The sequence below is a fragment of the Lactuca saligna genome, chromosome 7 (assembly GCF_052625555.1).
Source record: "Lactuca saligna cultivar CGN05327 chromosome 7, ASM5262555v1, whole genome shotgun sequence".
NCBI classification, from domain to species: Eukaryota; Viridiplantae; Streptophyta; class Magnoliopsida; order Asterales; family Asteraceae; genus Lactuca; species Lactuca saligna.
The window spans coordinates 141,525,814-141,541,693 of NC_136423.1; the positions used below are offsets into that span (position 1 = coordinate 141,525,814).

At 37.3% G+C, this 15,880-nt stretch overlaps 1 long non-coding RNA gene across 1 annotated transcript; it reads left to right on the forward strand.

Annotated features, from left to right (window-relative positions):
• Positions 1 to 14,098: 14,098 nt before the first annotated feature.
• LOC145006576 (uncharacterized) lies at positions 14,099 to 15,373 on the forward strand. Its single transcript, XR_013662952.1, has 3 exons — positions 14,099 to 14,272; positions 14,469 to 14,536; positions 15,159 to 15,373. It is a non-coding gene; the product is annotated as an uncharacterized LOC145006576 (long non-coding RNA).
• Positions 15,374 to 15,880: the final 507 nt, after the last annotated feature.

Below are 15,880 nucleotides of genomic sequence, written 5' to 3' on the forward strand. Positions count from 1 at the left end.
CCGATTGACATATCATTACCTCTTAGACGTTCCGAAAGAGTTAGATTTCAACCCCAGTTGTATGGTTTTCATATTACTACCGAAGGGGACACGTATATTAGTGATAGTACACTAATAAACCTTGATGAACCTAATAGCTATAAGGAAGCCATGGAAGGCCCGGAGTCTGCAAAGTGGAAAGAGGCAATGGATAGCGAGATCCAATCCATGTATGATAACCAAGTTTGGAATTTGGTTGATAATGTGCCTGGACGTAAGATTGTTAGGTGCAAATGGATCTTCAAGAAGAAGACTGATGTGGATGGAAAGGTACACACGTATAAAGTGCGATTGGTTGCGAAGGGATTTACTCAAACTCCTGGAGTTGACTATGAAGAAACCTTCTCACCAGTTGCGAAGATAAAATCTATTAGAGTAATGCTAGCTATTTCCGCATTTCATGATTATGAGATTTGGCAAATGGATGTCAAGACCGCTTTCCTTAATGGGAAGTTGGCTGAGGATGTTTACATGGCTCAGCCAGAGGGGTTTGTGGATCCGAAGCATCCGAATAGAGTGTGTAAGCTTGAGAAGTCCATTTATGGACTAAAGCAAGCGTCTCGCAGATGGAATCTTTGCTTCGATGAGAAAGTCAAAGAATTTGGATTTGTACGAAGCGAAGATGAATTGTGTGTATATGTCAAAGCCAGTGGGAGTGTAGTAAGCTTCCCCGTTCTATATGTCGATGACATATTACTCATAGGAAACGACGTCCCGACTCTGCAGGAGGTTAAGTCCTGGCTCGGGAAGTGCTTCACTATGAAGGACCTTGGAGAGGCTTCCTATATTTGGGGAATAAGGATAGTAAGAGAAAGAAGTAAGAGACTAATAGGACTTAGTCAAAACACTTACTTAGAGAAGGTACTAAAACGTTTTAGTATGGAAAACTCGAAGAAGGGAGAATTACCAATACAAAGTAATTCCGAGTTGAGTAAGACTCAAAGTCCGAGTACCGAAGATGAGATAGCTGAAATGAGCCGAGTTCCATATGCTTCCGCAGTTGGCTCAATCATGTACGCTATGACTTGTACTCGCCCTGATGTAGCCTTTGCTTTGAGCATGGCTAGTAGATATCAAGGGAACCCTGGCAGAGCCCATTGGATTGCGGTGAAGAATATCCTTAAGTACCTTCGGAGGATGAAGGAATGGTTCTTAGTCCTTGGAGGCAGTGATGACTTGAAGGTGCGAGGGTATAGTGATGCCAGCTTTTAGACCGACAGGGACAACTACCATTCGCAGTCGGGCTAGGTCTTTACCCTGAATGGAGGAGCAGTAACTTGGAAAAGTTCCAAGCAGGAAACCGTAGCTGATTCAATGTGCGAATCAGAGTACATTGCAGCGAGTGAAGCGTCGAAGGAGGCAATATGGCTGAAGAACTTCATTGGTGATCTTGGAGTTGTACCTGCCATAAAGGAGCCCATGGAGATTTTCTGTGATAATGAATGAGTGGTTGCCTTGACCAAGGAACCAAGAGATCATGGTAGATCACGACATATCGACATAAAATATCACTTTATTAGACATCGTGTAGAAGAAGGACAACTCGTAGTGAAGAGGATATCATCAGAAGATAACCCAGCAGATCTGCTTACGAAGGGACTGAGTAGGGTTAAGCATTTGCAGCATGCTAGGAGTATTGGGCTGAAGGATGATATTAGCATAGATTAGATAGTATTAGAAATGTATAATAGATAAATGTAATTAACATTTGATGATTAAAAAAAAGGAGTTTTATTTATCAGTAATGTTACTGTCTTATGTTAATTGTTTAACTATTGTTTCACTTTGCATGCTTTCACTTCCAGAATAATTGAGTTTATTAAGAATAATCGAATTGCTCAAATTGTCCACAATCGTTCATACATCGGAGGTAGATATGAATGAAGATTGTCATGAATAGGTGTGTAGAGTGTCTAAATGGTATTAGACATAGCAAAAGATTGGTGCAACATTCATGAGTGCTTATGAACTAGTTTTGAGCATTGGAACAAACCCGCGCTTGCTGGAATCACCTTATAGAATGTGATAAAAAGGGTGATCGCAAGACGATAATATCATATAGTCTTAAAACCTAGATATATGGTTTGTTATTTGCTAATTGATTATACATTGATAATGCGAAACCGCATTGGTAACTCAATGTTATAAAACGCATTGTTGTGTATAGTTGGTTAATGAATAAGTAAATGCATATGAGTCGAAGTTTATCTGTAACTTTTATCCTAAGAAGGAAAAAGTGATATCTCGGCCGTTCGATGATTTGATTTGACTTATGTGCCGGGCCCGGTCAGAACTGAATTGATGTGTTCGATTAAGTTCTATGTCAAATAAAGCGAAGATCGAGAAACCAAATGCTAGACTAATTATTCCATAGAATTGTCAGCATGATATCTAACAGAGGACTGTACGATCTCTTATCTAAAGGACAAGATTGATTAGATCAGAGTTATGACAGCGTCTTTGAGAGCTACGATTGCAAATCGGATTGTACTTGTGCATATAGTTACTAGACTTATCCAAGTGGGAGACTGTTGGAATAATGTCTAAGGCTGCAACTATATTAGGCAAGTATTTGACCCGATTGTGCATGGTCATTTTGGGTTGCCTTCACCATAGCAACTTGGTAGGATGATTTATTATGAGAGAATAGATATTATTAATATATTATGAGAATAATATAATGAATAATAATATTGTTATTTGATTAATATAAGTCATAGATTAATTAGTATTGATTTGGTGACTTAAAGAGATTAATTAAATAAGAGGGTATAAATTGTCAATTGTTTGATAGTTACACTTTAGGTTGTAAATCCTTATTGGAAAGAGGATGGACGATTTCTAGGGCTAGGATAAACCTAAAATCGTCCATGGCTTATCTTTGGTAAGGATTAGGATTACTTAGAGTCTAAGTTATCCAATTAGGGTTTAAGGGTGAAACCTTAGGAGCCTTACAAGTATAAATAGACCCCTTGGGAAAGGGAAATCGGCACCTCCTCTACAAGAAGATCAAACAAGTGTTTCAAGGTATGCTTCTAACTCTAGTTTTGTATTGTTCTTATACCTAATTAGCCATTAGGAGTCTTGGATTTAATGCATGTTTAATTAGAGAAACCTAGATCCAAGCATTAGGGTTTGTATGCGCACATAGCAATGTTCTTATGTACAAAACCCATTAGGTGGTGTTGTCTAAAAAAAAGAATTAATCCGATAAAAATGAATTAAAAAAATTAACTAAAAGAAATTAATATTCCAATAAAATAATATTTATTAATATATAAATATTATATATTATAAATAATATTTATTAATATATAATAATCTAGTAAAAAAGTAATAATCCATAAAAAAGAAATTAAAAAATATTTTTTAAAAAATAACAATATTAATAATCCAAAAAAAGAAAGATGCAAGGTTTGGGGCACAATTGTCTTTCTCGCGCATTCAACTAGAAAGATATGGTGTTGTGGCTTTCTCGAAAAAACATATATTACCAGGAAAAAAACCATTTTTATGCAAATCAAACAGTCTTCCCGGTTTATTCAGCTAGAAAGATCTGTTTGACTCTGAAAATATGTGTATCAAACGGAACATAAGTTTTTTATACATATAAAATATTTTCATTTATTTTTTCTTAAAATTTTTTATTTTATTTTTTGGTGAAATATTTCTCAATACTTTGTTTTAATGATATATTTTTTTTCTTGTAAAATAATATTTGTTGGTTCCTACATATAATGATTCTAAACATTAATTCTGCAAGTTATATCTCGAAATTACTATCCACCTAGTATTTTTTTTATGTAAATTAGTGTAGTTCAGAACTTCAAATTTGCAACTCAAACATGCAGACTTTTTATGGGTTTGTAACATTGTAACACAACTAAGTTTGGCAAATTTACACATTTAGTCATTAAAGTATTTTTTTTCTTTGTGCTTTATTAGTAAGAAATTACATGTCAATTACACCATTAAGCAGCTGACGACTCGAACAACCGGTTGCATCCCTGATGAGGCATATAAATAAATTTGTTAAAAATATTTTTAAAGTCCACGTATGTAAAACATGTCGCATTTAAATAAATTACACAAAATTGATTTTGGTTTTAGATCCTTGATCATTGCAACCAAGTCTAGTTACTTTCTTCTTTCACTAAGTTTTTGTGTCTTCGAATGTCGATGATACTCCAGCGACCAAACCCAACCAGTGTTGGTGAAGGTGCCTGAGAATGAATAGAACCCAACTAACCAAGAGTACATTTCAAATTAACAAAGATGATGATTAGATCGGTTCATATAAAACATGAAATCAGATCAAATTGTTTACCAGATGAGATTGTTGTAACACTTGTACCCTGGTGTGTACCTTATGGCCCTTATATTTTCGGAATTGTGCATTTTATTCCCTTAAGTACTACGAGGGGTGTACCACTTGGCACACTTAGCGTATTAGTTAAAAAGCTAGTACGTGGGGCGTACCACTTGGTACGCTTAGCGTACTGAGTTGATGGTGAGTCGGGACCCAAGTCGCGTACGTTGGGCTTACATATGTGTACGTTGGGTGTACGTGGACTTCATTGAAACCCTATCTAGGGGTTTCGCACCCTATATAATCATCCTTATTCATTAAGGTTGGCCACCTTACCAGCCTCTAAATCCCCAAAACCCTAGAATCGAGTCTTAGCCTCCATTATTGAGTGTTTAAGCCCGTGGAAAGAAGTTGGTGTTCATTTTTGTGCATTTTGAAGGAGTTGGAGAAACTTGAAGTTGCTTAGCTTGGAGAGGAAATCTTGGATCCAGAATCACCACCCTTTTGCAAAGCTTTTGAGGTATCAAGTTCTCATCCTTACTTCTAGTTGTTTAGATCTCATTTTGGGATGATTAGTCATGATTTTTCACATTGTTGGGTGGATTGTTGAGTTAAAACGTCCTAAGGACTTATCCTTTCAGATCAAGGTTTTACATGGGCTCCTTATGCTTAAAGGTGCCAACTTTATGGATTTTAGGGCTTCATGCATGCATTAACTCACTTATCAAGTACTTGTTGAGCTTAAGAGATTCATTTAGCCTGCATGGATGTAAAGTTAGCAACTTTACATGGTAATCCAACTCAAGGAAGTCAGATCTACATTCTAGAGTGAAGTCTTAATGGGTTAAGAGCTGAAAAGAGAAGGTTGATAAAACTGGAGGAGTATTTTGGGCGTATACGTGCAACGTACAAGCCCTTGAGCCAGTACATTTAGCGTACAAGTTGAGTACGCCCCGCGTACCTAGTCAGGTGGCTTTGCGACTTTGGGCGATGTTTTGGATATAGAAGGTTGGGGTTGAGTTGGTCAATATGATTTTGGGAGTTTTGGGCCAAGAACATTATTCGGCCTTGGCTTAAGGCCCATGAACAGGGATTGGGCCCAATTGGAAATTGAGCATTAGTGGATTATTTGACTTTTGCGACTTTTAGATTGTGAGATTGGGCCTTAGTCTTTGACCAATATAGGGTAGGGATAAAATGGCCTTTTACCTCAAGTTTGGATCTATGGTTATGGATTGGAGCCCAAAATGTTAATTGGGTTTTATTTGATATTGATAGCTCGTGGATTTATTGGATCAGCAGCCAGGGATTTATCCATTTGATTTAGCAGTGTGAGGTGAGTTTCCTCACTGGGTTTAGCGGGTCAAAGGAACCAATGCCAGCCTGTGTTATATTCTATGTTAGTGTGCTAGTTGTATGCATGACTCTTTCATATGCTATGTGCTTATATGCTTACCGGGTGGGGGCCCGATGTCGGGCAAGGATCGATGATAATTTTGTATGCAATGTATCTTTGTGATTATTGCATGGTATGTGTTTATTTGATATATGTTATATGTATGTTAGTCAGGCCCAATTTGTTTACCGAGCAGGGCTCGATGTTGGGTGGGGCCCGATGTTAGACAGGGTCCAATGCCCGGTATCTGATCCTATTAGCAGGGATTGTACTACTACTACCACCACCACCACCACCACCCCGATATCTGATTTGATTTGATTTTATTGCAATCAGAGGGGCCGCAAGAAGGCCCATTGTCTGATTTTAGCTGCAGCAGGACCGATAAGAGCAGGGCTTTCCAGCTGACGGCAGAGGAGGCATGACGGGTATGTATTTTCTCCATACCTATTTATTTATATTGAATTGCCTGCTTATGTTTATATGTTTCATTTTAGGATCGTTCCTTACGAACAATATTTCTGCTTTGGTATTGTTTGATTGAGGGGCTACTCGACCATTTGTATCGCTTGCGTTGAGTAATGGATTTGTTGGAGCTCTAGGGGAACTCGTTTGTCCTCTTGATGTTGAGATTGTTGATGATAGGACTGTTCGGGTTGCGAGGGTTTATTTGAGGTGTACTCTTTAGTTGTTCAGTGAGCAGTATTTGGTGGATTTGTTTCCTATTTCGTTGCGTGGGAAAAAGGTCATTGTGAGCATGGATTAGTAGAGCCCTAATGGGGTAGTGATCGATTGTGAGCAACAATTAGTTCGGGTTCGGACCCCAAATAGGGGAGAGTTGGTGATTCATTGGGAGAGACCGTAGCACAGGCCGGTTTTGAGTTCTATAGCGAGGGCCATACTCTATTTTCAGCAGGGTTGCTCTGGTTATGTCACCTATGTCATGGATACCAGAGATAAGAGTAAGGCGATTATGGATGATGTGTCGATTGTGTAGGATTACCCGAATATATATTCAGATGACTTACCTACGGTGCCTCTGGAGAGACAAGTTAAGTTCATGATTGAGTTGGTTCCTGGTGTGGCTTCGATAGCCAAAGCACCGTATCAGTTGGCTCCTCCTGAGATGCAGGAGTTGTCTACACAGCTGCAGGAGTTGTTAGACAAAGGATTTATTCAACCGAGCAGTTCGTCTTGGAGAGAACTGATTATGTTTATGAAGAAGAAGGACATGTTTCATCGTATGTGGATCGACTACCGGGAGTTGAACAAGTTAACGGTGAAGAACCGTTATCCACTCCCGAGGATTGATGATCTTTTTGACCAGCTTGAGGGTGCATCTTGGTTCTCCAAGATTGATTTGCAGTCGGGTTATTATCAAATACAGTTTAGGGATAAGGATGTGATGAAGACAGCTTTCCGGACTCGTTATGGTCATTAAGAGTTCGTGGTGATGATTTTTGGGCTCACCAATGCTCCATCCGCGTTCATGGATCTCATGAACCACGTATGTAGGCCGATGCTAGATAGGTCTGTGATAGTATTTATTGATGATATCTTGGATTATTCTAAGACTCAGGAGCAGAATGAGGAGCACTTAAAGGAAGTGCTGGAGACATTGAGAATGGAGATACTTTTCATAAAGTTCTTCAAGTGTGAGTTCTAGTTGTGTGAGGTGTAGTTTCTAGGGAACCTTTTCAACCATGATAGTATTTTGGTCGATCAGACCAAGGTTGAGGTTGTGATGCAATGGGCGGTTCCGAGGTCTCCATCTAAGATTTGGAGTTTTCTTGATTTGGCGGGTTATTATCGGAGATTCATCCAAGATTACTCCATCATAGTTGTTCCTTTGACCCGACTAACAAAGAATAAAGTTACATTTCGTTGGGGGCCTGAGCAGCAAGCAACTTTTAAGACTCTTAGACAACGTCCATGTGAGGCGCCAATTTTGACCTTGTCGGAGGGTGTCGATGACTTTATGGTTTATTGTGATGCTTCAATCACTATATTAGGGGTAGTGTTGATGCAGAGAGGTCGTGTAATCGCCTACGCCTTGAGGCAGTTAAAGCCGAATGAGGTGAGTTATCCAACGCATGACTTGGAGTTGGGGTCGTGGTTTTTGATGGGTTTTATCATAACACCAATTCCTATGTTTGCATGCAACCCTAATGCTTTGGATCTAGGTTTTCTCTAGTTGAACATGCAAACTTGGACACAAAAAGGATAAACTCTAGGATGTAACTACAATTTCGAAATCTATAAAAAAAAACTAGGGTTAGATTACATACCTTGATTGTTTTATTGTAATAACAATGATTCCCTTGTAGATCTTGAAGCTTGAGAACTTAATGTCACAAGTGTAACACCTCTAATGGCTCACAAACACACAATGCAAGAGAATGATGTGAGAGAGGATGAGGAGATCAAATTTTTGGCTTTTACTTCTTCTAAAGAGTGGCCAAAATTCCAAGGGTTTAGAACCCTTTATATAGTGCACCAAGGATACTATGGATAACCCTAATCTCAAATATGGTAATTATCCATCTCCTTTTATTATCCATATATGATAAGATATTCTAGAAATTCTAGAATAATCTTATATATATATATATATATATATATATATATATATATATATATATATATATATTGTAACGCCCCCAGATCCGGGCTAGTCAATTTAAAGGCAATAGGGGTCAAAAATGACTTTTCGACAAAAGATTATTTAGAATGAATAGTATTAACCAAGTTTTAGAATATGTCACAAGGTTTCCATACATATAAAGAACACCGAAATCCGAGTTATAACGAAGAAGTTATGGCCCGCCGAAGTTTTACGGCAAAACCGGCACGGCACCGGAAGACGTAAATAGTAAATTTATGATAGAGAGAGATTTAGCCTTAGCGCTCTAAACGAAAGTCGTAGAATATGTTAAACTAAGAACATCGATAAAAAGAACGCCCAAATCTGACTTCGTATGAAGAAGTTATGATTTTTCGAAGTTTCGGATTAGCGGTGTACAGCCCGAAATTCGAATTTTAGATCGATTGATTTTTAGCCGACACAACCTAAACAAGAATCGAAGATCTCTTTATTAGTAGCGTAACGATAAAAAGACAGACGAAAATGGACGTCGGATAAAGAAGTTATGAGATTTTAACGGACCAATCCTGTCCCGGCCTGTTAAAAATATAACTTTAAAAATAAAGTCAAAATTAGCCGACGGAGTCTAAACGAAAGTTGTAGAGTACGTCTCCACCTACGCGCGGATATAAAGAATGTCAAAAACGGAGTTCGTATGAACGAGTTACAAATTATAATAGCATATTTACGTATTAAAATAAAGTATAAAACATGTATACGTACACATATATATACATATGTATATATCATTAGAAAGGTATCGACAATGCGGTCATTATAAGACTAATGTTGAGTTCTTTCGACATTAGTTTAGTACAAATATCATTAAATCCATTTAAAATAGTATTATAGAGGGGTGTTTAGTTGTTTATATAACTATAAGGTTATTAAGTAATTATGGAGGGTAGTTTTTGTAAATTCAATTACTATAAATAAGAGGCTTGGGCTCTCATATTTCTTGCACCATTCTCTTGATTCAAGAGTCTTTCTCTCCTTATCCCCCGAGCATTTCGGTCCCTCGTGATTCGACTTCTCTTTCTGTAGTTTAGTATAGTAAGGTGAGCGCTGAAGCGCTGCACGAATCTTTCTTAGAAAGATTCAGCGACGAAGTTCTGCCCCTGCAGAGCCCGACTCCTAGCTAAAACCCCCTTGTAAGTAAGTTATGCTTACCTTATTTTAATATAGCTTATATTTAAAATTAGTATTGTTATTATGAACTTATAATAAATACTTGGGCTATTATTATGGGTTATATAAGTATTTTTTTTTACGCTTATATAATAATAATAATAGCTAGACTATTAATTAGTCTCGGCGAATAATAAACTAAACTCTAGTGGTAATAATACTAGGTTTCGTCGAAGAAAATTCTATTTAAGAAGCGAAGCGCTGTCTGAGTTCGGAATCACCACCTTTTCAAGTGAGTGCATAGTTACTTTCAGCTTACACATAGATATGAAGTATTTTATATAAATTACGTGCTGTGTGTGTATATTATCTGTATACTTGCTATCTATGCTGGATGAACGTTTTATACATGTTTTCAATGATTTAAACTGTATATGTATTTTATATCTACAGAATGTGTTGGGTAAGACATGGGTAGATGTATTAGTTGCTGTGTGATAAAATGAAATAATGAGATGCCTCGTTATAGATGTTCTTGATGATCTAGTCATCTAGCGGAGTATAGATGACGACCACGGACTATTCTAGATAGTCCAGTGGAACACTAACAGGCTCGCAACCTGTAGGTGTTTATTTGAACTTTTGTGTTTAACCGAACTATGTGTTTATTCGAACTGTGTGTTTATTCGAACTGTGTGAACTGTGTGCTCACCAGATATACTCCATCCCAATGATAGTCCTTTGACTAGGTCCCTTGTGTTAGATGTTTTAGGGACGTAATGTGAGGATAACGGGAATGGGTAATTGGGTTGATTGTTTGATGTTTAAAAAAAATAATTATATTATTGTGGGTTGAAAACCCTATGTGCTCACCAGGTTTCCCAACCTGACCCACTCAGTTTATTTTTATCACAAGTGTTGATATGAAGTCACAATACACTGAGAGATTTAAAGAGATGTAGATCACTAGTGTAAATAATTGTAAGTTCTGTTTATGCTTATGTTTCTGTATTAACGATGACATCCCAAACGTTTTAAAATGAATTAAATACGTTTCATCGAAAATGTTTTAATAACGTATTTACCATGTTTTTCTGGGAACAAATTCCGCAACATTTTTATAAAATGAAGTACTCTGATTTTTATAAAGCATAAACAAAATCGGTCTTTTCTGGCCGTGATTTTTGGGGATGTCACAGTTGGTATCAGAGCATTAGTTTAAGCGAACTAGGAATATGGATTTATTTCTAGACTTAAACTTAGAATGCTAAGCGATGATTGTGAGGTGTGAGCACTAGATTATTTTAGGAATTGTGCCTAAAATGCTTTTATGTGCTAAATACTTGTGCCTGATATGCTGTTAGTTGTTCGGATCTATGGTCTGTTGCCGACCGGATCTGGAAACCTTATGTGTTTAGGATTCTAAACGTACGACTACGATATTAGAACTAGCATATAAACGTTTCGGAGTGATAAGGATGATTTAACCATCAATCCTAAGTAAATATCTAGATTCACCTTATTCGGTGTATAGATCAAGATGGCAAGAACCCGTAGTGGAAACATGAATGCAAATGGGAACAGAAACCAACCCCCAGTGATTGAGCAAATACCGGTGATAAAAGCCGCTGCTGAGCCAGTCACAATGGCCGGAGTGCAAGCGATGATCCAAGCGATGTTGGATCGTCAAATGGAGGAAACTAGATGTTTGCTCCAGCAAAATCGTGAGGAAGCCACTATTCAGATCGAACAGCCCGAGTTGAACGAAGGGCGGACTAAGGAAGGAAACTACAGTGGGACTGTTGGTCAAGTCAACCCACCAATAGTTCGACAAAACAACCAAGATGACGAAGTCGAGAGGAATGGATGCAAGTACAAGGATTTTCTGACTTGCAAGCCATCGACTTTCACTGGAAAGGAGGATCCGATCGGGGTCATGGATTGGATCTCAGAGATGGAGTTAGCCTTCATGACATGCGGTTGCAGAGGGAAGCTACAGACCACATTTGCAGTGCGTCAGTTTCGAGGAAGTGTTGTACGTTGGTGGAATACCTTGGGGAAGACTCTGAGCCCTAATGAGCCCCTGCAACTGACATGGGCAGAATTTCTGGTGCAATTCAAACGAAAGTACTGCTCAGCTCAAAACCTGCTTGAGCTAGAGAACCAGTTTCTAACCCTGAAGAAGGGAAGCATGTCAATCGATGAATACACGAACAACTTTACAGAAAAGATGGAGTTTGCCTTGCGTCTTGTTCCGGATGAGCTGACGAAAATCGACAAGTACGCAAAGGGACTTCCATGGGAGTACGCGGTGCCAGTGCGTCAGGCACCTACTCTGGAGGCAGCTATCTGGGCTGCCAAGTCTGTGGAAGATATGATTAAGGGAAGAGCTGCCAACAAGATTGAGGTTGGCGAAAAGAGGAAGTTTGAGGAATCTACGAGGCCCAATAAGAAGATCAAGTCTGGTTCAAAGGAGTCTAGCGGAGGAGGAACCAAAGTGAAATGGTGCGAGAAGTGCAAAAAGAATCACTTTGGGAAATGTAGCGAAGAAGTGACTTGCTACAAGTGTGGGAAGACCGGACATTACGCCAACGAGTGCAAAAGGGTGTGTTATGAATGCCATGAAGAAGGGCATGTTGCTAAGGATTGCCCGAAAAAGAAAGAGGCGGAAAAACCAAACATTCCGCCAAAACCGAAGGCAAGAGCATTTCATATGATCCTAGACGAAGCAGATGACAATGCGAGGATTCAGGAATGACGGCTTGACATCCAAGGATCGAGTTATAATGTAGCCATAGAATCATATGATGTAGCCTGTTAGAGGCTTAGTCTAGGGTGAACTTAAACACATATGTAATCGTTTCAAGAAATAATATGAAACCTTTGTTTTGTTATCTGATGTGTTAAGTTGTTTTTTTCTTGTATGGTGACTTGGAGAGACTGCGGGACAATACTTGGGACGAGTATGAGTAGGTGTGAATGGTAGTAGAGGCCTATACTACCGGAAGCACATGACTCACACTTGGATCAGGGAAAGTCACAAGGTTACCAAGAAGCTAGTAACTGATTCTGTTTTTTTTCAAGTATGTCATTACCATCGTTTCGATAATGACTAAAAAGATTGTTAATTTCCGACCCTAGTGGTCGTACCGAATTGAGTCCGACTACGATGAGTATGTTGCGTGGTTCAGGGAACCAAGTTCGATGTAGCATCCGACTTAAACCAAACAATTGAAATCAAAGCGATCAATAGAAGTATCGCGTTCGTTGTTAAAGAAGTTGGTAGCCAGAAACGCTACATGTTAAAGTGTGATTATATCACATTAGAACATGAAGGAAGGCATAGTCTATTTTAGAATTTAACTCTAAGAGACCTAAGTCTAAACGTGCATCACATAATGATAGGTCATAATTTGAAGTCTAGTGTGAGGTAGAGAGCAGGTGCACGATCAAGTACTACTTACAGTCAATAAGTCTAAGAGATAGACTTGAAGGAATAAAGAAGTTATAATTATTACCTAGGATGAAGAGATGACGTATGGAGTCATTATACGATCCTTGTTTCGTTGATGATTCCGGGACGTAATCATCCTAAGGGGGAGATAATTGTAACGCCCCCAGATCCGAGCTAGTCAATTTAAAGGCAATAGGGGTCAAAAATGACTTTTCGACAAAAGATTATTTAGAATGAATAGTCTTAACCAAGTTTTAGAATATGTCACAAGGTTTCCATACATATAAAGAACACCGAAATCCGAGTTATAACGAAGAAGTTATGGCCCGCCGAAGTTTTACGGCAAAACCGGCACGGCACCGGAAGACGTAAATAGTAAATTTATGATAGAGAGAGATTTAGCCTTAGCACTCTAAACGAAAGTCGTAGAATATGTTAAACTAAGAACATCGATAAAAAGAACGCCCAAATCTGACTTCGTATGAAGAAGTTATGATTTTTCGAAGTTTCGGATTAGCGGTGTACAGCCCGAAATTCGAATTTTAGATCGATTGATTTTTAGCCGACACAACCTAAACAAGAATCGAAGATCTCTTTATTAGTAGCGTAACGATAAAAAGACAGACGAAAATGGACGTCGGATAAAGAAGTTATGAGATTTTAACGGACCAATCCTGTCCCGGCCTGTTAAAAATATAACTTTAAAAATAAAGTCAAAATTAGCCGACGGAGTCTAAACGAAAGTTGTAGAGTACGTCTCCACCTACGCGCGGATATAAAGAATGTCAAAAACGCAGTTCGTATGAACGAGTTACAAATTATAATAGCATATTTACGTATTAAAATAAAGTATAAAACATGTATACGTACACATATATATACATATGTATATATCATTAGAAAGGTATCGACAATGCGGTCATTATAAGACTAATGTTGAGTTCTTTCGACATTAGTTTAGTACAAATATCATTAAATTCATTTAAAATAGTATTATAGAGGGGTGTTTAGTTGTTTATATAACTATAAGGTTATTAAGTAATTATGGAGGGTAGTTTTTGTAAATTCAATTACTATAAATAAGAGGCTTGGGCTCTCATATTTCTTGCACCATTCTCTTGATTCAAGATTCTTTCTCTCCTTATCCCCCGAGCATTTCGGTCCCTCGTGATTCGACTTCTCTTTCTGTAGTTTAGTATAGTAAGGTGAGCGCTGAAGCGCTGCACGAATCTTTCTTAGAAAGATTCAGCGACGAAGTTCTGCCCCTGCAGAGCCCGACTCCTAGCTAAAACCCCCTTGTAAGTAAGTTATGCTTACCTTATTTTAATATAGCTTATATTTAAAATTAGTATTGTTATTATGAACTTATAATAAATACTTGGGCTATTATTATGGGTTATATAAGTATTTTTTTTACGCTTATATAATAATAATAATAGCTAGACTATTAATTAGTCTCGGCGAATAATAAACTAAACTCTAGTGGTAATAATACTAGGTTTCGTCGAAGAAAATTCTATTTAAGAAGCGAAGCGCTGTCTGAGTTCGGAATCACCACCTTTTCAAGTGAGTGCATAGTTACTTTCAGCTTACACATAGATATGAAGTATTTTATATAAATTACGTGCTGTGTGTGTATATTATCTGTATACTTGCTATCTATGCTGGATGAACGTTTTATACATGTTTTCAATGATTTAAACTGTATATGTATTTTATATCTACAGAATGTGTTGGGTAAGACATGGGTAGATGTATTAGTTGCTGTGTGATAAAATGAAATAATGAGATGCCTCGTTATAGATGTTCTTGATGATCTAGTCATCTAGCGGAGTATAGATGACGACCACGGACTATTCTAGATAGTCCAGTGGAACACTAACAGGCTCGCAACCTGTAGGTGTTTATTTGAACTTTGTGTTTAACCGAACTGTGTGTTTATTCGAACTGTGTGTTTATTCGAACTGTGTGAACTGTGTGCTCACCAGATATACTCCATCCTAATGATAGTCCTTTGACTAGGTCCCTTGTGTTAGATGTTTTAGGGACGTAATGTGAGGATAACGGGAATGGGTAATTGGGTTGATTGTTTGATGTTTAAAAAAAATAATTATATTATTGTGGGTTGAAAACCCTATGTGCTCACCAGGTTTCCCAACCTGACCCACTCAGTTTATTTTTATCACAGGTGTTGATATGAAGTCACAATACACTGAGAGATTTAAAGAGATGTAGATCACTAGTGTAAATAATTGTAAGTTCTATTTATGCTTATGTTTCTGTATTAACGATGACATCCCAAACGTTTTAAAATGAAATAAATACGTTTCATCGAAAATGTTTTAATAACGTATTTACCATGTTTTTCTGGGAACAAATTCCGCAACATTTTTATAAAATGAAGTACTCTGATTTTTATAAAGCATAAACAAAATCGGTCTTTTCTGGCCGTGATTTTTGGGGATGTCACATATATATATATATATATATATATATATATATATATATATATATATATATATATATATATATATATATATATATATATATATATATATTCACATGACCGGGTGATGACTCATTTAAAAGTGAGGACACCTTCAAAAAATTGGAAAAAAAATACAAATCATAAAATTGAGCATAGATCTATGTCCGGGAGAAAAAAAAATTGGAAAAAAAATTTGAATCATTAAAATTGAATCATGGATCATAATGATGCAAAATAAAAAATTAAATTTGAATCATGGATCAATTTTAATGATGCAAAAAAATTTTCCAATTTCTTTTTCTCCCAGACATAGATCTATGCTCGATTTTATGATTTGTATTTATATATATATTTTTTTCAATTTTTTAATGTCCTCATTTTAAAATTAGTCATCAAAGGAACTGGACTCTATATATATATAT